This window comes from Anas acuta, chromosome 2, assembly GCF_963932015.1.
Source record: "Anas acuta chromosome 2, bAnaAcu1.1, whole genome shotgun sequence".
Classification (NCBI taxonomy): Eukaryota; Metazoa; Chordata; class Aves; order Anseriformes; family Anatidae; genus Anas; species Anas acuta.
This window is the reverse complement of record NC_088980.1, coordinates 27,425,750-27,450,631: the sequence shown is the minus strand read 5'-3', so window position 1 is coordinate 27,450,631 and position 24,882 is coordinate 27,425,750. Positions and strand designations below refer to the sequence as shown.

The window sequence follows — 24,882 nt, the reverse complement described above, 5'->3', positions numbered from 1 at the left end:
ACTCTTCCTCCATCTATCTCTATATTACAGTTTATAATCAGAACTTCTACTACTGTAGGAGGGAAAAAAAAAAAAAAAAAAAAAAAAAACTTCTCAAATAGACTTACTGAAATATTTAGCTTACTGTGGAAAAAAAATTGGCTTCAGTAAACTGGGATGTTTTTAAGAGCCACTTTAACAAAATATGCCTGAGTAGTGTAATTCTTTGGAATTAGCTGGAGCAGAAGAAAAAAAATAAAAATAAGGATAAACTCAGACCCTGTAATGGAAGCAGGACAACATATATCTTGCACTTTACCATAGCTCTGTAGGAACTGTAATCAGGCTAAGTGCTCTAAAATGTAGCTGCAACTATTTGCAGATGAAAAATTCCACCTACAGATATTTCTTGAATCAAAATTGAGGATGAAGAATTAGAGGTCACTGTTAAACTAAGAGCATTTTAATGTAATGTTTGTCAAGATTGTGTCACTCAGGATTTTTGTAGTTGCTTTTATAAGATAGGGTAAAAATAAATTCCAACATTCTGCACACAATTTCTTCATATTCAAATGCAAAGCATTGGCAACTCAAAATGTTGCCAAGCAAAATAATGCTTCAGGCCATCTTCACTGATAGAAGCACAGCTGGAATGAGAACCTTCACTGAGATCTCCACTGGAGCATAGGAGTACAAAGATTGGAGAAACGGCTACATAAATGGGCAATGGGCAATCTGCTGTGGTTTCTAAGGATACAAAATTGGACCAAATTATAGAAAATTATAAATCCAGACTATTCAACCATCTGTGGAGTCAAAATGCAGAGTACTAGGATTAGACAAAAAAGTTCTAATAGTTTCATTAGATTTTGAAGATGATTTATGGTTTGCTATTTCCCCCAATTCATACAGGAATAACCTAAAGCCTTTATCTCAGGTGGAAGAACACTAGGCTCTAAGTACAGAGGGAATGTTAGGCAGAGGGGAAATATGATTGAAGCTATAAAGGAGAAAACAGGGAGCAACTAGAGAAGTCCATCTGGAGAATGAATATAGGGTGTATGGGGGAGTTATTTAAGTTTATTTATATGGCTATTCTGAAGAAGCCCATACTCAATGTTTTCATAAGCAAATTCAGTTTTGTGTTATTCCAACGATCTCAGCTGGTTACTAACCAAAAGACTAATCCCCTAATACAGACCCAGACTTTCTGAAGACCAAATTAACTCCTGTTAACTGAGCCTGACCAGCATCCATACCCTCATTTGAGTGCAACCACACAACATGTGAAAGACAACCAGGGGATCAGGCCCAGCCAGCATGAGTTCATGAAAGGCAAGTCCTGCCTGACCAACCTCATCTCCTTTTATGACCAGGTAACCTGCCTGATGGATGAGGGAAAGGCTGTTGACGTAACCTACCTAGACTTTAGCAAAGTCTTTGACACGGTCTCCCACAGTATTTTCCTGGAGAAGCTGGAAGCCCATGGCTTGGACAGGTACACTCTTTGCTGGGTTAAAAACTGTCTGGATGGCCAGGCCCAGAGAGTGGTGGGGAGTGAAATCCAGCTGGTGACCAGTCGCCAGTGGTGTTCGCCAGGGTTCAGTGTTGGGGCCCATCCTCTTTAACGTCTTTACTGATGATTTGGATGAGGGAATTGAGTGCACCCTCAGTAAGTTTGCAGACACCAAGCTGGGGGAAATTGTCAATCTGTTTGAGGGTAGTAAGGCCCTGCAGAGGGACCTGGACAGGTTGGATCAGTGGTCAGAGGCCAATGGGATGAGTTCGATGTGGCTAAGTGCCAGGTCCTGCACTTTGGTCACAATAACTCCATGCAATGCTATGGGCTTGAGGCAGAGTGGCTGGAAAGATGTGCAGAGGAAAAGCATCTGAGGGTATTGGTTGATGCTCACCTGAACATGAGCCGACAGTGTGCCCAGGTGGCCAAGAAGGCCAACGGCATCCTGGCTTGTATCAGGAATAGTGTAGCCAGCAGGACCAAGGACCAAGTCCTGTGAGGAGCAGCTGAGGGAACTGTGGTTGTTTAGTCTGGAGAAGAGGAGGCTCAGGGAAGACCATATTGCTCTCTACAACTACCTGAAAGGAAGTTGTGAGGAGCTGGGGGTCGACCTCTTCTCACAGATAACTAGTGACATTTCTACTCAGAAAGAGTAGTCAGGCATTGGCATGTGTAGTTCAGAGATATGGTGGAGTCACCACCCCGGGAGCATTTAAGGAAAGGTTAGACATGGTGCTCTGGAAAATTGTTTAATGGGTGACATTGGTGGTTGAGGGACACTTGGACCAGATGATCTTGAGGTCTTTTCCTACCTTAATGATTCTATGATTCTGACTTTATACAGAAATACATATTTCCTCATTTCACACCAAAATCATTTTTACCAACATTAAAAAAGAAAGGAAGGAAGGAAGGAAGGAAGGAAGGAAGGAAGGAAGGAAGGAAGGAAGGAAGGAAGGAAGGAAGGAAGGAAGGAAGGAAGGAAGGAAGGAAGGAAGGAAGGAAGGAGAGAGAGAGATGCTGATTTCACTATAACTTCTTGAAACAAAATCAAAGCTTCTATCAAATAATCACTGTGATGCCTATTCGTTAGAAGTAAAGCAAAAACCCATAAAACAATCCAAAAAATCTGCCATACAGTAGGACTATGTGAAAACAGGTAAAAATGTGAAAACCTCATTAGCATTAATTCAATGGCCATGAGCAGTGACATGAAACCAGACACAGCTACAGTAACTGTTGCAAAAATTATCCCTACTTTATTAGTAAATGCAGAGTTATTAAAAATAAAAATAATAATAATAAATAAAGATAAATATGCTTCTTAATTGTGAAAGATCCTGAGTCCCTAAGAGACTCAATAAATCAGTCATCATACAATCAGGAGGTATGGTAGTTATTGCTCATTATGATGTAGCCTTCTCTAAAGCCAAATTAAGAGAATGGGAGTAAGATATTAAGAAAGGAAATGTGTCTAATAGATTGACACATGCCATTGTGCTACACTAGATAAATTAAACCATTCTGATAGTCCTCATAGTCCTCTGACAGTAAACTGGCAGATATTCAGAATAAATATCTACACAATCTGATGAAGATTTTGAAACAGAAATCATTGATTTCAGTATGAATGGCAATAAAGACTGAAAATATGACTGATGTTCTATACAAAGTCAGCCACTGTATAAGAATGCAAGAGTTAAGGCACTTTAACATTTTCTAATAAACGCCTTATAGAAATAAAAATAAATCTAAAAATAAATAAAAATAAATCTATAAATAAATAAATAAATAAATATCTTCTGTCATTAAAATGGCTCAGTCTGCTCTGCCAAACTGGCCTGAACACACAAACTTGCCATAAACAGACTAATAACTATTTTGTACTAGCAATAGGCCTTGCAGTAATTACTTTAAAAAGTCATTATTTGATTAAAGAGGAATATAATGAAGCACGGGTGCCACAGCTTCACTAGAACTGAGTACAAAGGGTAAGGAATGTGCCATTTATCCACCAGCCCAATTTAAGAGGCTGCTGAAGTAAGTTTGCATAAGTCAGTCTCAGGTTATCACTAATTCTACAAGCTATTCTTAGTGAGACAGCAAACCACCCATGTCTTCTGAGCCACTCTTGAGCCACTCTTGCATTGTTCCTTTTAATCCTGTCACATCCACTCTTTCAACTCTGCTCTAAAACTGCAAGTTCTGTATCCTTTGAGAGACAAGAAATGATTCAGAGAGGTGTCACAAGGTATGAAGGAGTCATTTAATATGGCTTAAACCAATCCAGGACTGCCCTGCTTTTGAAAAGAATGATCCCTTTTCCCATGGACACAGATTGTTGTTCCATCCTTTTCATCAGCTGTAACACTGAGCTGATACAGCCATGCAAAGAATCACATCAGTCTACTGGTCCAAAGGAAAACTACTTTTTGAAGTCCTGTTTTTCAGTGTAAGTCATCAGAGCCACACACTCACTAGTGCCAACACAACAAGCGGAAAGGATGGAGAGAAGGGCAAGTCCACCTTTTCTTTGTACTAGTCTTAGACTAGCATAAGTTGAACACAGCACTACTGCCTTAGAAGAAGCACTGTTATTTAGAAGCAGCTCAGTTCTCGGCAGAGCAGGGAAATTAGAAGACACTGTTAATTGGTAGCTGCAAGTGTTTACACTAGCCAGGGGACATTTTCTGGCAGAAGCTCAGATTCTCTAGGATAGAGTCAATATTCACAACATCAGCCAATTATTAGAATTTTGTCATTCCCTAACCTTACGGAACTGTGATCTGGGGGTTTAGCAGCAGTTCATATGCATGGGAACACAAGAGGTTCTCCCAGGTTCAGAAAGCTTCAAATAAGGGTGCTTCCATCATACCAGAAGAGTTCTTCTTTCCAGAAATGAGGACCCAGGAAGGGGCAGAAATTGCATGCTCCTACAAACTGTGGAATATCAGCAATTTTCCTTCTTTGAATAGTTTTGGCAAATTGTAAATAATTTGAATGTAGAGCCTTGTTGATGTTTCAGCAGTCAGGGTCAGTCATCTCTTAGAAAAACTTAGACAACCTGCAGTAACACCATCCAGAGCAAAAAGGAACAGTGTATAAGCTAGAGACTTGAACTCAAGTCAGGGGAAGCTATTGGGTCAGTCTGTGCCTCATACCACATCTGCAGTGGGAGGACAAGTATCTTTGCTAACTGAAAGCCATTTAACCTCCTTGCACAGTTATGAACTCAAATTTTTCAGGTAAAGTTGCAGAGTTTGAAGGAAAATGAAGAATACAGCTATGGCAAGCAATAAGACTTTTGCATGTTTCATTGCAAATGTCAAAATTCCAATGCTTTAATATGGAAGCTACTGCTGGAGCTAGTCAGGGAGTAATGGAAATAAAATATCCAAAATGAGTGAACATTTGGGCATCTCCAGCTGATCAGTCTCAAGCCAGTGTCAAGAAAGCTTTCAGTGCAGCAGTTATCTTGTTTATGCAAAACATCAGTATCTTCCAAAACAAACTCCTCTTGCAAAAAAAAAAAAAAAAAATGTTTGACTTCCTTTAATTATCTTAGCAATTAAAAAGTTAAATATTGAAATTAACAAGAGAACATTTTGTGCTTTCTTTGTTCCCAAATATTCCCCTGCTTCTTAATCATTTGGCTCCCCACCCCCACCCCCCAGCTATGTAAAGTAATCCTTGAAACATACTCCTCGACAGAGATCCTTCAGAGATCCTTTTAAGTGCCAAATTTTCAAAATCTCATTTTCCAGAAACTTTATAGGAATGCATTTTAACACTTGGCTATATCACCTCAGATTAGAAATTTGGTAGAGATGGACCTTAATTAATATTTAAATGGAGTATTACACAATAAAGTTGACAATTTTAGTCCACAAAACAGTCTGCTACACTGGGACTTACCAGAGATGAGGCTTCTTTTTTAGCCAAGCCAGCAGTTGAAATTTCCACATTCCACATTTCTCCTAATTGTTCATTGTGTTCATAGAATGACAGTCTAAAAAACTGTCAATATAGGATGAATAGAATGCTATGGTCAACAGAATAGAATGCTATGGTCAACACGGGATACTAAAGTAGTGTCTGCTTCATGTGCTAAAGATACAACCAATGGAAAGAAACATAAACTATTGACTTAGAAGTTTTTTATCTATTCAAATTGGTCTTCAGCTAAATATAAAATTGTTGCTCCTCCCTGCCCCCCAAACTGGTTGCTTTGTTTTAAAAACATGCTTAAGATAGGACACTTTAGACTTTATTGTTAGGCTATTTAACAATGGTGACAATGTGCAATGAGTTAGAATTTTCATTATCCCAATTCCCATGTTGCAGAAATCATTTGAAGTCAGACATTTTGGCTAATTGCTCATCATTTCCACCACCCATGTAGAGGATTCATTCACCTCATGGGTTCTAGCTCTGTCCCGGTATCATAAACCTGCATTTTGTAATCCTTTGTCAGAGGTAGTTCATGAACTCTGAACTGTTAGAGACTGAAGATGTGTTCTGAGGAGGCATTCCTGTATGCTTTTTTCCTACTCATCTGCTTTTGGTCGCTGTCTACATGGGCAAACATTACAGATACAGGTGTACTTTAAGATGTCCAGCTTGTGTCATTTTGTGTTAAATCTAATAATTCACACTAATGCCTGTTCTTTGCAGAAATCTTCACTGCACCATAACTGGAAGATCACAAACAGAGCTGTTTCAGTAGTAGAAAAAAAAAAAAAAATAGCAAAAATACCAAGAGCATCCAACCTGTGCCAGCAACTATCAGTAGAAATAGACAGGTTAAATATCTAAAGCCTATCCCAAATGTCACATCAAGAGTTAATCTTATTTTTTTCACTAAAGTGTGACGTCACTGCAAGGTGAGGGATTTCTAGGAATTTTTTCTCAGCTTACCTCACTTAGGTCTCATCACACTTATAGCATATTAGCAACTAAAAATTCTTTATTTTCAGAAATGGAATACCTTTAATTATAAAGACTACATAATGATTTGTCTTTCTGTTGCAGATTTGTGAGGCAACTTGCAAAACCCATACATTGGAGAGTTCAGGCTCAAAGACTGGTACAGGCCAAAGATAAAATGGGAGCTATGCAGAAACTGTGCTGTTTTCTGCTCTGTAAGGGGAAGGCTCTTTCATGCTCCCATGTCTCCACTCTGAAGTACCACAGAAAATTTGTCCATAAAGCCTGCTTCATTATGTTTTGCATTGAGATAGCGGAAAGTTATTTTTATTTCTGTTCACCATTAGTTATCTTCAAATGTATTTTATAAATGATAAGTTTCTTACAGTCAAAGAATGTTTCTTTTATGGTCTGTTTTTATTTATTTCAAGGTTTTGCTATGACAACCGTATTGAAAGATTTTCCTACCTTCCTAAGGTTGTAAATGTGAAAATAAAAGCATACTCAGAATATTAATCAAGCCCTAATTCTGTCTTTAAGGTCAAACAGAATTTTTGAAGTTGATATATCTGACTAGGGATTATGAGTCACAACTGCACCTTAAAAACAGAGTTGAGAAATGCCAAATTATTTCAGTTCTAGCTGAAAAGCCAGGAGAAAACATCTTCACACAGAACATCTCGTTTGTTTTAAATAGTTTACTCAGGTATTAATTTTCCAGTATAGACACAGCGTATACAATGAGCCTAACAGGTTCAACTGCATTGCCAGAAGTCTTGTGTTATTATAAATAAGGTCATCTACCAGTACCTACCAGTAAGGAACATCTGAGAATGTATGAAACATTACAAGCAAAAAATAATAATTAAAAAAAAAATCACTATCCCTCCCTCAGCACAGCATGCGAGAACCTGTCTTGCCTACTTGTGACATTCAACAGCTTTAGGGAAGGTATAGCACAATGCATTAATATTTCATTATCTCTTTTTAACTTCATTTTGGGGAAAGAAAAATTCTGCATGTTGTTGCCCTGCTATTCTATTACTCCAGCTGTACCATTCTTCCATTTTACATGATTTCTATAGAATCAAGGTGTCCTCCTTCAGAGAAGGAGAAGCCAGATCATTAAAGCAGAATTGGATTATGCATTCATATTGTGGTGGGGGTTCCTTGACAAACAAGAGCATCTGATACCAACTGATACTGGGAACTAAGAGTAGAGAACATCATTTGTAGAGAAACTTCCCAAAAATTTGATGGCCAAACTTCACTTGAGAAGGCGATACTTGTACCTTGCAATTTATTAGTGTGTGCTCTGCAGCCTACTTTTCTTTCCATTTCCTCACTGAGACTCCTGCACTGGGGAGCAGAGAACATACTTGTTTCTCCCTCTGTCCAGTTGGTAGCATGGTACCACCATATTGATCAGTGAAGGAACAAATCATGACTGGTCCTGCTATTGGCTTCTTTCAGGATGCATTAGTACTATTGGTCTAATCTCTTCTGGAAAGGAAACAGGAGATAAGAGCTTCCTCCGAAGGAGTAAACATTGGAAAGGTCATATTTTTATAGCAAACTGAAGAGCAAATATAAACATAGGGGCAATTTTGTGCCAAATCCTATTTTGAGTGCATTTTTGTTGCTTTTTTTTTTTAAGCAAAAATATTATCTGATTTTTTCTTCATTTTTGTTCTCAGTCCAAAACTTACCACTTTTTTTTTTTTTTTATGAATAAAGTAAAACATGGCTGCTTTTCATGAAAAACTGCCTTTTGTGCTTTAAAGAAAATGTCCTTGTCATTTTTTGCATACTGCTTAATCCAAAAAGAGTTATTTTGCAAGCTTAAAATGTTGTATATTTATGGTCAAAGGGGAATATTTCACATTTGACTGACTTTAAAAGTAGTGGATAAGAAACGAATTCACTAATACATAAAAAAACAAATGTTTGATAACGTCACTGTGGGCCACATCTGGCTTTGTGGCTAGGTCTATATGGAACATAAGATTTATAAAAACACCAATTTAATGCCTGAGGACAATAGGATTATAAGTATGCTTAAAGTAATAAAAAGTCAAGGCTTCAGGTACTTATCAAGTCCTGTGCAGTCAACAAGAGGTCTCAGAATATTCCATTAGGTGCTAAACACATAATGCATCCTAGGAAAGCATTATACATAACATAATCAAGACAATTTCCCTGTCTTTTCAGCCCCTGTGATCAAACCTTACCAGTACAGATTATGACAAACACAGGTGTAGTCAGTTTAAAGGAAGGAAAGTATTCTCTTTGAAAGAATACTTTTGTGATGTTAAGAAATTCACACTCACCGAAACGTCAAGCAATTAAAATTTGCATCCTTAGCAAATGTAACATCCACACTGCATGTAGGCTTGCAAATAGCTGCCAAAGGAAGTGTTAGAAAAATCTCTGCAAGATAAAAGGGGACTAAGTTAAAATTCCTGTGGAATTATCATTTTAAATTCTTGACTCCTTTATGCATGTACATTCTTTTCATGACATTGCCCAGACATACTTTTTTGCATTTCATACTACACTTCCACTACATTTGTAACACTCTAGAATATTTCACCATGGATGTAAAGCACTGGAATTCTAATACTTTGTTCTTATGGGAAAGGCTTACCAGAGCAGAAGCCGAGCTGTATTAATTTATTGTCATGATGAAGGGGCTAGTGAGAATCAGAACTGACACTGACTCTTTCTGTTTTCTCCACTACTTTTTGATTGCAATCATTGTGGTGTCTACAGATGTCATATCCATAACAGGCACACCAGAATTCGAAGCAATTTACTGAGGCTGGAAAACAATTCTGATAAAAAATGTGCTTCTCCCAGAACTTGGCATATTAGAGTATCTGAAAAGATTGCCAAGGCTGGCATTTTGCCTATGTTGCCCAGGGCTATAGAAGATTGGCACAAAGTAAAAATATTTGAAAAATGATCAACTGTGTTTGGTTTTATGAGTCACGTTTCTTTTAAAACACAACTTGCCTGTCAGACCACAAAGGCTTGATGTGACAAAGTGATGATGTTTTGAGAATTGGTGTTGCAGATGATATGGTTTCTATATGGTTTGAAAAAAACTGAAGAACTGGATTTATCACATCTGTTGGTATGTAAAATGTTGTGAACAAGGTGGAATTTTGAAGACCCAAAGGAGTCAGAAGAGCAAATCTCACTGAAAATCCTACAGATCATCTAAATGGTCACAGAGAAAAACTAAAAACAGATAGGAGATTAGTATTTGATCAAGTATTGTAAATGCTGTGGTCTTCCTATACCCACAGAAAATTCAAAACTCAAGATACAAGCAGGCCGAGTAATAGTACAATACATAATTTTCACCAGTTTTTTGAAGATCCTATTCAGCCTTTTGAAAAGATGGAAATGAATTTGCCCCAAAACTCACAGAACCATTTGGACAGATGCACTCAAACATACACAATATTATTCATTTACTGTGGAATTTTTAAATCATTTTGCTTCTAGTTTTTGTGCTTTCCTTCTGTAAGTCATCATGGACCAAAGGTGTACAGGCAAAAATGTGTGCAAAATGCTTACTACCAAATCAATTACAATTGTCTAACCAGTAAAATTCAGTAAGTTCACAGCCCATAACAAACAACATTTTTCAGAAGACTATGTTTTAATGAATTATTCTAGGATATCAGGGAAAGATAAGCATGGGACAGCGTTCTATCTGATGTTTCATAAATAGAAAAAGATGTTTTCTCTGAGTTTGAATGATTACTAATTGAGAACTTTTTACAAACTTTAGATCTTACTGCAAAAGGAAGAACATATATTGTACACAGAAAGCAGTAGGTTAGTCTATCTTCCAACATTTGCAGTTTCTGACAGTTTCTTGCCCAGATCTTTGCCTAAATTCCTTTGAAGCAGACGATCTAAGTAATTTACAAATTCATACTGTATAATCCCCAAAATTCAGGGTAATTTTAGTTATCTTCATGTGGATTTTCATAAAACTGCCAGAAGCTCCTTTCAGGTTCTGTACATACAGATGGTATAATTGCTTTGAACTAGAATCTGATGATCTCTGGCACCTGAAGGAACTAAAAGTATAGCAAAGCTTTCAGGGACTTCAGAGGGGTAGAATCACAACCAAATTTCCTATCTATTCCAATAGGATTTTACATGGAATTAATTCAAAATGAAGACTATAGACTACATAATCTCCCCTCTGGAAGGTTACTGTATGTTTGGGGAAGCAAGCCATACACTGTAAAAAGCTGCTTCTATAAACCAGTCATAACAGGAGCAGGACTATATCTGATGGACATTATTTTCAAGGCCTTTACTACTCAGCTGTGGAAGATTGGGGGTTCATTTTTTATTTATTTATTTATTTAATCGGATACAGATGAAGTACTGACTTTCTCAAGGAAAGTAAACAAGAAATCTATTTTGGCAAGATGAATTTTTCTGAGGAGCCAATAAAATTTCATTTCACAAGCTTCTTTCAAATGCTGATCCACACATTTCTAGTTGCTGGTAGTTCGGCATCTGCCGAGTCATCACAGTGACTGACATATTTTTCTTTTCCCCATATACTTTTGGCTTTAAAAATGCTTATTTGGTGCATCACTAGCAGTTTTCAATACACTGGTTACTGTGCCCTACAGACCTCAGAGTGGAATTAGACCTTCTCCTGGCCCATAGAGATAGAACCTCCAATTATTATTTCTGCCCTATTGGTTTCCCTTACTTCTTCCAGAACAATGGGGTGTTGGATGCTGCAAAACACAGACCCCACTGAATTCACTCCTACAGATTTCTTCCCTGCTTCCTGCAGACTTTGTGGCACACAATGATAACAAATAGCATACTACAGTACTAAGAGACAAATAGTTCTCTACAACTTTTCACTCATGTTAGCCTTCTCTCTTTTTTTTTCCTTTCCTCTCACTCTCTAAAGGATACAGTTGATATGTGCATCAACCTTTATTTTTCATTATGATAACAGTAACAACAAAAAACAGCCACAAAAAATATAAATTTAGCAGCTCTCACCTGAATCATCATAATACTCTATGTAAACACTCTACTTTAAATCCAACATAGCAATACTTAGCTTAGACTTTCCTCTGAGTTTTACTGTAAATCCCATTATCTTGCAATTGATGTAGATTAAGAACACACATCAGCTGTGCCTATTGATCAGATGATTTCAATTACTTCTGATCACTACAGCACATAGGATCAGGACTGGGTCCCCAGGACTCAGTACAAAGCCTCCAGACAATTGTCAGAGCTTTATTATTAACTTAGATAGAACCTAAGAGAATAAGCATAATTAAGTAGGAAATGAACATGACAGTTTTTTCAATGAAAATCTTTCTGCCATCTTGTTCTCTTGTTATATGAAAAGCCTGTCGGTTGCATTTATCAACACAAATGTTAAGGTTATTGCCTCTTAAACCTTCAGACTGGGGCCCAAAGGACTGGCTCAAAAATTTCACCAGTCAGATTCGTGCTACACCTTTCCTTGCTGCACAGATTATACCGTGCCTCCAAGTATGTTTGAGATATCACTCTCAAACACTGGAAGGAAGAATTTTGAAAGGCTTTTGAGAAGGCTGTGAAATCATTATAGAAAAGTTCTGATATTGCTGGCAAATCTAATGTGTTTAGATCTTTAGATCTTTTGACACAATCTTTATGTGTCACATAGCTGCAGGCACTGAAGGTGAAACTTGATCTAACTAGAAGAGCAGTCAGATAGGTCTGTTAAAATATACTTTTGCTGAAATCAGCTTGAATAAAGCAGTCGCCTGATCTCTTGAGTGTAGTGGATTGGTCTCTTGAGGAAGGGCTACTTTTCAGTCCAAGTGTCAAGCACCACAACTGTTCCTTTCTATAACTTGTTGTTGTGGCTAGACTTCAACTCTTTGCTTTTGTAAACAATGAATGAAGTCATGCACTAATGTTCTACTTAACAGGTCTCTTTGTAAATCTCTTTTATCTAATATAAAGAGAAGAAAATACGAGAGCATTTGATCCTGCTTTATCTCAGTCCTGTAACAGTTTGCGAAACATTCCAGCAAGAAATTTAGAGTCCCATTAATTGCTGTAGGATGGATTCATCAAAAAAGGAAAATCCTTTTAAAGGCTCTAACCTCAGGAAAAAATACAGATGTCTGTAATAATGATTTACATTCCTTATGCATTAGACAATGTATAAAGTATGTGATTCAACATGAAATATCCATAGCCTTATGGACCATGCAAGCTCTGGATGCTGGTTCCTCAGCAGGCGAGCTGGCACATTCAGATGAAAGGTCAAACTAAAGTAGAAAGCAAATACCAAAAATACCTCAAGTGTGAGTTCTGAATGAACTCCTTGCTTCCATCTGCCACCACCCCTGGTCTCTAGATAGTCTCCCCACTGAGAGCCATATGAATTAAATGACTTTCATTTCCCTGCTTCCCTCCTCCTCTCTTATTTCTTTGTTCTCTTTCCCAGTACCATAAACTATACTCTGCTTCTTCACTGGTTTCTTCTGATTCCTTGCTCCTTAAATAAGCATAGATGATGATAAGCAAATCCACCCAAACTGTTGGTTCAAAGCAGAAAACCAAACTCCATATAAATCATGCTGATTTCTGTTTGTCCTTTCTGACAATAACTGCATATTTCTGCACACCAAATAAATTTTAAATATTTGTGTTTTTTTCACTATCATTATTTGGTTAATCAGAAGAGGTCATATTTGTCTACCCAGACATTCATAACCATGTAAACTACTTAGCAAGGCAACGGATAACATTTATCTTTTTAGCACGTTTCCCGTACAGTACCTATACCAGCATCTCATTCATATTTAGCAGGAAGACTTCAAAAAGAATTGAGAGTAGTTGATGTCAGCTTAGAGGAGTGCCCATTATCCACATGCTCATGTAGTATATGTTTGAATGATCCAAATCTACTGCGCCTGCAAAAATGGACTAAAAAATGTTCAGGGCAGTTCATCCTTTAAGATGCGTTAGAAGTATTTAAAAAATAGCAGACTTCAGGTAGCATTCCCTCTGTCCTAGGTGAAAAATGGAAAACAGAAGGCAGTAAAAACTAAAGTAATACAAACCACAGCTCATGAGAAATATTAAATATTTGCCCTAGGTTCAGTTGCAGTTTTTGGTGGAGGTTGGTTCATATCTAGCTCTGTTTGTCAAAATCTGATTTTACAGGCAGGATTTCGAAAAAAATGAATGCTATAAAATATTACTTTTCTCCAAATACACACAAACATTTTATGTATTTGTTCTAACTAGCTACTGTGAATAAATGTGTCTGATTATTGTGCAAGCGGTTGCATCTGTACAGGTGATATCAAAAATCTGGTCATGTACAAGGCATGCTTTAAAACAGATGATTAATTACTTTTAGAAGTGGGGTTCTCTTTCTAAAATGAAAGGAAATATTTAAGTTAGTTGAGATATCTTATTACTTCTCCATAATATACAGAGCTTTAGGGAAAGATTAGGTTTATTAAGTCAGACTCACAATGCAGGCTTTCAACACTGCCATTTCCAATAAGTACACATTTGTTTAATATTAAAGTTCCTTTTCAAAACAAAATAGTTAAGCCTACCCTCACATTTATACATCTGCAGTTTGTTTGATAACTTACAACATAATTACAGGCTGTCCTCCCACTAAATGCTGTATTCAGACTTATGAAACAAGGTGGTAAAATATGCACTGGAGTCTGAGTACTAAGCCCGTAATTTACCACAAGCACTAGGAAGAAAAGAAACAGAGGGGAACCCTGCTATTTAAACTGCTCAGTTATCATGTTTCCCTCCCCCACATATACAGTAGAGTATAACCCATTCATATTTCAATTTTACATTTCCTAAACTGTCATCTTCTTATGTTTCAAGTTCATTTGAAATGCAATCTGTTTATCAGAGCGGCAGTGAATGCTTTTGCAGATCAAGAGAGAGATGTCTCTCCCCACTAACAAATAGGTCTGCAGCAAATGGGTTGGTGAAGCAACACAGGCATTGTGGGATTAAGTAAACTGCCCGGAGAATTATGGAAGGGTGAGTTTTGCAGCCCCCTTCTTATCTCCAGTGTTCAACCAGTGAGAGTGTATCCTCCCTCTCTGCTGGAGATGCAGCTAAAATAATTAAGTAAATACTCAGGTAGAACTAGAACACGTGGAAAAGGAGCTTTGGATGGCCGAGAGTAACTTCATTTCAACAAGGTTTCTTACAGAGAGTGGCCAGCCCAGGAGACACATAGAAGTGGTCAGGCTCCAGCATCCTGGGATGCTCACCGGCAGATGCTTCACCACCACCCTTCTTTCTTCAGGGCTGCTTGCTCAGGCAGAGAGCAGGACTAACCTGGCACCTGGGTTTTGCCCTGCCTTGCTTTCCAGCCACAGTTTGCAGGGCTCTTGGGGAAGGGAGCTCTTGTACTCCCTTTTCCTCAGGAACTGCGAGCCTTTAGCCAGGAACATTGCTTTCACACAATCACATTCTCTTTCTATTTTATTTATTTATTTACTTATTAATCCATTTTGTTATTCCATCATACTTAACCAGCAATCACGGTTCTTAATGGCGATTTTCAGTGATATGTATATGTAAAGCTCACTGTGCAGCAAAGTGTTCTCAGCACAACTCTGTTCTGTAAATATGCCAGCTCACTTGGTGCTGCTCCAAAATACATTTTTCTCAGCCACTACTGCAGTTCTAGAAAATTATCCATGTTTTAGATTTAAAAAAAATAAAGTCACATCTTCACATATACTATTTACTAAACACATCATGTACTATAAAAAAAAAAAAGAATGACTATTAAAAAGCATATTTATTTTTCACTGTATTTCCCACCTTCCCTCCAAGCCTGCACCATAAATATCAATGAAAACGTATTCACTTCTGATTCCATTTAAAAATCTCTAAGCTACATTTGGCAAGTTGCAAACATGAAAAAGTTCATCTGCTGTGAGAAAATATGTTGTACCAGAATAATATTTTAAAAGTAGGTGTCTGACTTTCATAACTGTAGCAGACTTAACAGGGAAGGAAGATATAAGATACCAAAAGCTGGGTGCTTTAGTGTAATTTGTTTGCTAAAGCACCTCCATAAAGTGAGCCTAGGAAACCTAGGTCCACGCCCAATCATTCTAAGGTACTGTGAAAGGCCAGAAACATTAGAAAAACAGTCTAACCCATTTGCTTATTAAGATTCTTCTTAATACCCTTCTTAAGTAAGATTCTTCTTAATATTTTTCTTAATATTGCTTTCCTCAGGATACTCACTTCAGATTTTGCCTGAGATTTCAAAGACAAAGAAAGGGTGTTTTTCTCATGCCAGAGTCCAGGCTGGTTTGTTAACATGCTAGACAAGCAGAAAAAGATGCTAAAGACACAAACTACAAAGAAGCTATTGACATCGGTTGAAACCATCTCCACCAATTACACCCAAAGCTGCAACCTTAAGGAGACTTCAGCACTGCTGTAAAAGAGAGGATATGGAGGAGCCTGTCAAAGTAATTCTTAAATTCTTAAATTCTTAAAAAATATTTTTTTAACAAAGTTCCTATATAAAGTACACTAAATCTAGAAATGTGTACCTTGTTGTTATGTGTGGAAGGTGGCCACTTGCATATCTGAGTGTATATATAATCTTAATGATTACAGGTACCATTTATGCTTCTTTCCCTAAACCTTTCCCTAGCAAAACATCTCCCTGAGAATACTGTCAAATATTCCAGCTGTTCTCTTCTTTCCTCATCTATCAATTATCCACAAAATATTCTCAGTGAAGTGGTGAAACACATGCCATTATTTGTAAAGCCCATCTAGCTTTATAGAGATGTTTATAGATATTGTCTATGACACAGGTTTCTATATGGGTACCTAATTACTTTAGGCTTTATATCATTGCCTAATTAGCATTTGCCAATAGTTCAAATAACAATAATATAAGAATGTGATTGGTGATGTCCAAAAAAGGAAAGGAAACATTCTAACTAACTTCTGAAGACATTTCCCATCTGTAAACTGACCTACCTGGCATGAGAATAAGAACAAAAAGGTACACAAAACACTTCATTTTATGATCGGTCTTATTATCAAACTGTTCATTTTGTCCCATATAAGTTTGCTATGAGGGAGCGAATGATGCTTACTGCTGGATTCACAGGAAGGTCTGCTGAACTGCTTTGATGACAGGCAGTATTTCTTTTTTCTAGTTCCTGCCAGCAATAGGAATCTACTGCTGACAGATGTACTATGAATCAGAGTTAAATTACTAGGTGGCTGGGCACTATATTTCCTGTTGCTTCTTCAAAGTTCAACAGCAATGATCTTTGGCAGAAGAGCTCTCATTTCCACAGCTAATGCACTTATTTGGGGTTTACTCACACTGCTCTGTTTCATAGCAGCATCTTCAGTGCTCCATCAAGGTGAATTCCTTGAAAAAAAAAAATGTGATGTGACAACAAAAGTGAAGCTAAATTCTCATTGCAGTTCTTTGATCTGGGAGCATGAAATTAAGAGGTCTGGTCCTATCATAGCACTCCACTCCCAACCTCAAGCACCCTAGGTGGGCACAGCAGCACTTCTTTCACAGCCCTTCTCTCTAGACATGGCTCTTTGCCAGAAAGATGGCACATGAACTCCTATAGACCAGAGAGATTGCTCAATTTTTTAAGGTTAATAATCAAGGCAAGGTGGATGTTGGCTCCACAGAACAGCCATATGTAAGGCAGAAGAGGTCAAAAGAACACTGCTAAAAAGGTAGCTAATGGGAGGACACTGTTACCTCACAGCACCCTGGGACAAAAACTTGACCCAGAGTAGGTAGGAAAGCCAAGGTCCTACATGGCTTCTATGTATGGAGAGGGAATTGCAGGACTGGTGAGAGAAAGGCATTGAAATCCTGCACCAAACTTCAGTAAACTAGTCAGCTACCAACACATTAACAAACTGGATTCAAGATTAGGGAAACTCCAACACTGGGGAATTACATATTACTTGTCCTACTCCAAATCCTCTCTTTTGCCATTAGGAAAGACTTCCTTCTTTTAATGTCATTATAATAAATAAATCTGTAGTTCATGCAGAATGAGATCATGTTCATGAAAGTGATATTTTTACATAGTCACTTCTCAGAACACAACTGCGCTAGAAAAGAGACCCTATAGTTATATACTCGCACTAATGAAAAGCAAAATTTGCATGCCACCTACTGACTTGCCTGCTCACAGTGTGCAGCTCATAAAGAATTAAATTGGGTTAAGAACATCATAATACTCAAGAGAGACTTTTCAATAATTTCAGACTCTGTCAGTTACAGTAGAAGCCTGAATGCAGTTAGACCTACAAAAATACATGCACAGGCTACACCCAGTACTACTGATGTTTTTCACTCAACATTAAGTTATGACTGAGGGTGTTAAAAAGCTGTTAGGGAAGGAAGCACCACCACAAAGTATTTGTGTTGAAAGCAGGCTTCAAATGGATTACAAGTGTAAGAAATAATAGAACATACTAGTCAACAAGACAAGGATAAAGACAATTATCTACACTATAAATGCTCATTCAAAACAAGGCTAATCAGACCATTGCCAATACTTAACAACCAAACTATTTCAGGCAGTGTCAGCTTCCCAGACAGTCACTAATGCTGACTGACATGCAAAGTGATTGTGGAAATATCAAACAATAGTCCAATTCCTGAGGTCCTTACTCATACATTTAACTCTGTTGTTACTAGGGCAATTTTTCTATTGAAATCAATCCATTCTGACACCTTGTTCTGAATGCGTGTTGGACTTGGCAATAATAATTCCATCTGCTTCTTTTCATGTGTTATCCCTTCAGTCTCAATCCTTTCATCTGTGTCCCCTGTAGGAATGATGTGAAATCGCTACCCTATTTCCAATTATTGAGACATCTGGAGATGGCAGTGAAGAGTCACAGCAATGAAAATATTACAAAGGACCTTAAATTTAAACTTCAGTTTGACCTAATAATTACAGGGGAAACAGAATATTATGATTATAAATGTATATTCCAATAATCTACTATTTTTTTTTCTATCTGATGTATGTTTAATTCAACTAAATGCAATATCTTCATTCTTACATAAGTTTTGTATTTAAGTAATAAGATTTAAATATTTATGGAAACTCAGGATTTGAGGGGGATGTAAACATATCTACCACTTGAGGAAAAGTAAAAAAAATCCAGGTCTCCATTAAACTGCTCCTGCAGAAATTCTATATCAATTAAAATTTTAGTCAAGTAAAGATGAGGTACAAAATATAGATTGTAGAACTATTTTTATTTTTATTTTTTTCTGCAGAGAAGGAATATGGCTTATTATTTTTAAACTCTTATGTAAACCCCTGTAGTGTGGTTGTAAGAAATGAATTAGGGAACTATTAAATTATGTTTAAATTCAGGATGATAGAGAAATAATGACCACAAATATTTTGGTATGTTGTGTCATGGATTATAGTGAATGACACAGTCCCGGCAACTTGGCAGAACATTTATGTTCTGTGTGCAAGAGGGGAAGATCAAGCACATTTTCTCATGCCTCTGAGATAAACTCTCTGTACATCTGTATATGAGCTATATTGATTTCTATTAGCAGAAGATAATATCCTGGGTGTTTCTGATTTGTAGGCAACCCATTGTTTGTAGGTACTCTTCCTTTCTTTTAGCCCACCTGGTCCCACACTTGCTGATTGTCATCAGATAAGTGCTTTGCTCTGCCACTTGTCAGCTGCAACCTACTAGGCGTGCAAGATACCCTGCCTAAATTCTCAGCAATTGTTTCCCTTCAGAGTGAATGATTTGAAGGTTCTTCGAAGGAGGGAAGAAAGACTGCTTTATAAGCCCATATCATGCTGTGCGACAAGCTCACAGTTTTGTGTCATGCAAGCCTTAATCTCTTCACAACCTGTCTAGTTGCATTTTAGTCTGTTCTCAATATCATCTCTCTGCTGAGGGATCTGGATTTCTCATGATCTAATCATACCTCCTGTCATCTCAGTACAGGTTATTTCCCCTACATGTTTATCATAGATGCATACTTCAAAATGTCAGCTAAAAACAATGTGACATCATCAGCAAAAGGTTTTGCTTTACTGAGTGCAAACAAACTGCCCTGATGGGCATTCTAGCAAAATGGCACAGTCTTTTTTCTAATCTTTAATCCTAATGTTTGCCTTTTCAGTGTGGATAGTTGCTTCCTTCCTGCTTATCTTCTGAATCAGATACTGATGGTATGTTTTTATACTACATTACATTTTCATAAACCATGTAAGCTGAAAAGTTTTTTGTGTCAAGTTTATTTTTCTTTCATCGATTATTATAAATGTAAGTCTTCATCCACTGATATTCACAAAGCATTTTTTGTATGTATCCTTGAATATACCTTTAAAAGCAATCATTCTCTCTTGTTCAGAAGTATAAAAGTCTTTCAAGTACATTACCACCAAAAGAGCACACATCCTTGGGCTCCGTGTGTGGTGCCTTCTTTCTTTTTCATTGTGGTTTTATTTGAATGTTTTATTGATTTTTTCCCCTCAGATCCAAAACCATAAAAACAGGAAAGAACATCTACTTGCAAGTGACAGAAAAAGAAAGGGGTATTAAAAGCCTGTAACACAGTCTGAAAGTTGGAGAAAGAATCCTAATGTGATGCCATGATACAGATACTGAGCCTCTGCTTGTACACAGGGCACTACAGATGACAATGTACCTTCCTCAAATTTAACATCACATGTAGGAGGAAGAGCAAAGGCCAGGTCACACAGTAAGCAAAGAGCAAGAAGAAGGGAAGGGAGACAAAACCAAGCACATCACTTGGCCCCTGAGAAACCAATAAAATCTCATCCTTTCCTCAAAATAGGAGGGAAACAGGTGAAATATTGCCCTAAGGTCTGCTTGAGAAGGGATGCAGCTACACAGTGTTTACTCAGACATTTCACAGGCACACAGTCTTCAGTAGCTCATTGCTGTGAAAGCATTATAGCACAGCTATCAGCCTAACACAACCATTCACAAACAGGCAGACTGAATACTTCATACATCACTCTGTCCAGGGCTTTGCCTTTAAAAGCTCTTATTCATCACCTCAAAGGTACCTCAGTATGCCCTAGTCAAGCTCATTGCAACATTTATCAGTAAGAGCAGTAACTGCTGCCATGTCTTGCAGTTACTTGGAACTGTAGCAATCTACCTGTAAGGAAACAGTGAGAAAAAAACAACGAGATTGCCTTAGATCTGCACTGCTAACAAAGGCAAGGCCCTGGTTTAGTGAGACTAATAACATGCTCCAATATTCCAAATTTAAATGAATGTGACATTGATTTCTCCTGTAGCTCTGTTCCATAATTAAAGCTATAAGTAAAGGTTCTTATTCATTGTTTTACTCAGGCAAATTCTCACTGCATTCAGAGGAATCTATCCAATGAAAGACCAGGAAAATGTGAGTAGTAGCCCAGAGGTTTAACTGTACTTCGTTTATTTCTAATCATTCTCTTTTAAAAGGATAATTAAAGCCACCTGACATGTGACTGGTGTATATGTACCCCAACCTAGTATGAGAAAGAAAAAATATAACTTCCTCTGTTAGAAAACAAAAATCATGAACCAGAAGCCATTATCTCACCAGCGTGCCCCCAATTATAAAGAAAATCTTTCTTCTGTCCACAAAACTAGACTAATCCACAGTGCAGCATTCAAAGCCCACAGCCACAGCCGCAACTCTGCACCCAACTCCTGACTCAGACTTCCTCATCCTCTGTCTCTGTAACCCGTGTTCCCTACCCACACATCTGCAGATACCCCTCATTGCTCCCCCCACCTGCCCTCTGACTCCCTCCCCTACTTCCATACACATGCACAGGCATTTCCTCCACCACTGAGACTTGGATTCTTACCCCTATTTATTTGGTTCCCTTTTTCTGAGCACTGGAGATGACCACATAGGATTGGCTTTATCACATTGTTACCGCTCCCTTTTATAATTATGGGCATTGGTCTACTTGTGTAATGTTAAATGCAGTTTAAGGATTAATGGTATTACCTTTCCTTTTCTCTTGACAGTGCTAGACTGTTTTCTCTGTATTGTTACATATTTACAATAATCTTTGAAGTTTCTGCTGTAGAAAGTACAGCACCATCAGAAGCAATCACCAGTTAGTAGCATGACTTTTATACTGTGATATCAAATGTGACTTTAAAATAATGATAAAATCTTAATGCTTAAATTTTTTTTTTTTTTTTTTCATAAACACTCAGAGGGCATTTAATACGGCTTTAAAATAATGGAATAGGTCACCTGGAGGCAAAACAGTCTGAGAAGCTATCCGCCTATACAGCAAAATGTTAATGCCCTTTGAAATACAAAGGCGAGGGAGTTGTTCTCTTTGTTGCCTAATGTTTTGCACATTTTCAGACCCAGGTCCAGAAGTATTTATCTTTCACCTCAAAATCTGATTGCTGTGCTAATGCTATTTAAAACTAAATGGAAGAAAATTATATTCTCCACAAGAATTCAATTGATTCTTTTCTTTGGACAGAAAAAGAAATAGTAGTCATTTTCATTCACATAAAGTCCTGTATAGAAACCTCTGTGTGTAAATCACATTGGGCCTCTATAATTTATTAGCTATTGGTTATAGCTGGGATAAATGCATGGGAACATTATGTATGTAGTTGCAAGCAATGTCACATTTGGATTTGGGACTCAGACTTCCTGCAGAATTCTAGAAATCATTACTCTTTTTCCAGTTTACTCTTTTTCCTGCAAGTCTTTGAGTTTAAATGAAACAGGAGTGCTGTTCTCAGGCACAGGAAGAGACAAATTAATTCTTGGAGTGAGTAAAAAAAAAAAAAAAAAAAAAAAAAGAATGCACTATGCAGCTGTATTAACCTTGTGCACAATGTTTAAAGTGGCATTTGAGGAATTAAATGTGCTGAAAATTTCAAGAACTATTCAAGTATTCAGTGACCCATAGGATGCCTGGGTCAACATGAACACTCTTGACATAGAAGCCCAGCGTGTTTTCCTGACTTCTGAGAAACAGCAGTCCAAAAGAGATAGTTTAATACCGCAGACCACATTAATTCTTATTTTTTTCTCATACACTATCTTGTGATCTTCCCCATTGTGCTGATACGATGTGCAACATAACACAGGACAATATGATCAATGTACTGATGCACAACTACAGAGGACCTCAATGAAAAACGTTAATATTTGTGCGTGATGCTCAGATATCACCTTCCCAGATGAAGCAGGAAAGTGATTGAATACAAATATCTCATTCTATTATGCCCTTTTGATCATTATCTAGTCATTAATAATTATTAAGATAGATAATTATCATTATCTATCTTTTGATCATCTATCTAGTGCATCTAGAAATCCAGAAAACAATTTGCAAGACTTCTTTTCAGAGAATTGTTAAAATTCTCTGGAAAAAAAACATGGACAAATATTTTAAGCTTTAGCACATTACTGAGATCCAAAATCATATTTGTTTTCATGAAATATGGGCATAGAGCAATACGCGTTATTTTAATATGCAGGTACCACCACTATATGTTCATATCGTTTATATGTAAATAGGTAGTTGAACACCTATTTGCGAGTTAAGTTTACATGCCCCAGTTACAAAAAATGCTGCATTGAAATTAGGTACTTAATCGCATACTCAAAGCCTTGACTTGTTTGTAAATCTGATCTTTATTGGATTTTCCCTGGATAACAGATTCCCAAAGTACCTCAGCCTTTGTATTGCATAAATTTTCTTTCCCTTCCCAATCTCTAACTTTTATTACAGCTTCTCTGGGGCAAACATATCATTTGCTATCTCAAAGCATGTTGCAGCTCTCCTGATCTTTCTATTTGCAAAAGCACAAAAATCATTTTGTAGAAGGAAGAGTCCCTTGATCCCCTGATGTGAAGAAATTAGAGATTGTTCTCCTGCACAAGATATTTAAAGTGGGACATGTATATGAAAAAAATAATAAAAAAATAAATAAAATAAAAAAAAAAGGTTCCTTGCTCTCTCATTTCCTGGATACACATGCAAACACTACACATAATGCAAGATGCAGTGATGTTTTTCAAAACAACAGCAGAAGTTACTGGCTGAATCTGGACCACAACACAGGCTATCCAATTTCCTCAATCAGAACAAGTCCATGTCTCTCTGGACTCATCAGTTTATACATGCATTCAGAATTGGGCTTCCAGAACTAAGAATACCAAACTGTCTCACAAATTTTTCCAGCTGATGATAAATGCTACAGTCCACTAGGAACAGATCTAAAATAATTATATTTCATTTCACCTCACGTCAGACAACATGTTAGCTTAGCACATTTTAATGGAGTGGTGCACAGTGTCTCTTTTTCTTAATGAGACCACTTTTTGATGAGAGACTCTAGTGGTTTAAGGAATCATAACCATAATGAAATCCAAGGTTTTGAGTTTTGGTTCATTAGGCAACAAGGATAGCTCTTCAGAATAGTTGCTTCCAAAAAGGAATACAGATGCCAAGATTTTATATTCCTCTGGAGAGTTTTTCTGTGAACTGTCATTACTGAAGAAATGTACTGAGGGGGAGTGGGAAGGGAAGAAGGATTAAAGAATTCATCTATGCCACAACGCATCTATCCATCAAACAGGATGAAAAGTTGGTTTCTCAGTCATGGAAAGAAAAAAATAGTTCATTAATTGTTTTTGATAATCTTACACTGGTTAAAAAGCAGTTTCTCTTTCCAGAATACTACATATCTTACATAAATTCAAGGTGCACACACCAGCTGACAGTTAGGTGCACACCTTTCCACAATGCATTTAAAAAATACAAGCACCAGATATGCCCTGCCTGCATATCAACAACCTTTGACAGATGTTGTCCCAGAAGAAATGAGAACCGTAACTGCACTAGGAGCAGACAGCAAGAAAAGGGGAACAAATCAGCAATTTTGCAATGTACGAACCCACAGAAACTGTATTTCCAACTCGGAAGGAAAATACGATCAGAAAAACATTAAAAGAACATTCAATTCATGTTCATATCAATTCTCCTTAGCATTATAATTTGCATAAACTAGCAACAATCCTGGTAAAAGAAGAGGATGGAAAGGTTATGGATTATCTTGCCCAGAGATAGTTCCTCTGGGAAGGTAAGCCAAAAAGACATGCATTTTTAAGGAAGGTCAAAACAAATCAGACAAATGAAGGCAGGATTTTATCCTCCAGATTTTATCCTCCAGATTTTATCCATGTTCACAGGAGGTAAGCCATACACTTAACAAATAAATGCTTATATGAAAATTATTAAGTAACGTAGGAGAAGAAGAAAGGAGAATTTTTATACTGCAAAATAAGCAATATGTCTTCCATTAGCAGTAAAGGAATGTTA

The 24,882-nt window shown here is 37.3% G+C and overlaps 1 protein-coding gene and 1 long non-coding RNA gene across 4 annotated transcripts in view; both read right to left on the bottom strand.

The window, feature by feature from the left end:
* The window catches only part of LOC137851677 (uncharacterized), a 39,547-nt gene extending 27,991 nt beyond the window's left edge, over positions 1 to 11,556 (bottom strand). Inside the window, exons 1-2 of the long non-coding RNA XR_011093348.1 lie at positions 11,480 to 11,556; positions 8,755 to 8,854 (exon numbers count right to left, since the gene is read on the bottom strand). This is a non-coding gene — a long non-coding RNA (uncharacterized lncRNA). The remainder of the gene's footprint in view (positions 1 to 8,754; positions 8,855 to 11,479) is intronic.
* NXPH1 (neurexophilin 1) overlaps positions 1 to 24,882 on the bottom strand; it is a 152,685-nt gene that overhangs the window by 52,245 nt on the left and 75,558 nt on the right. The window lies entirely within an intron of this gene.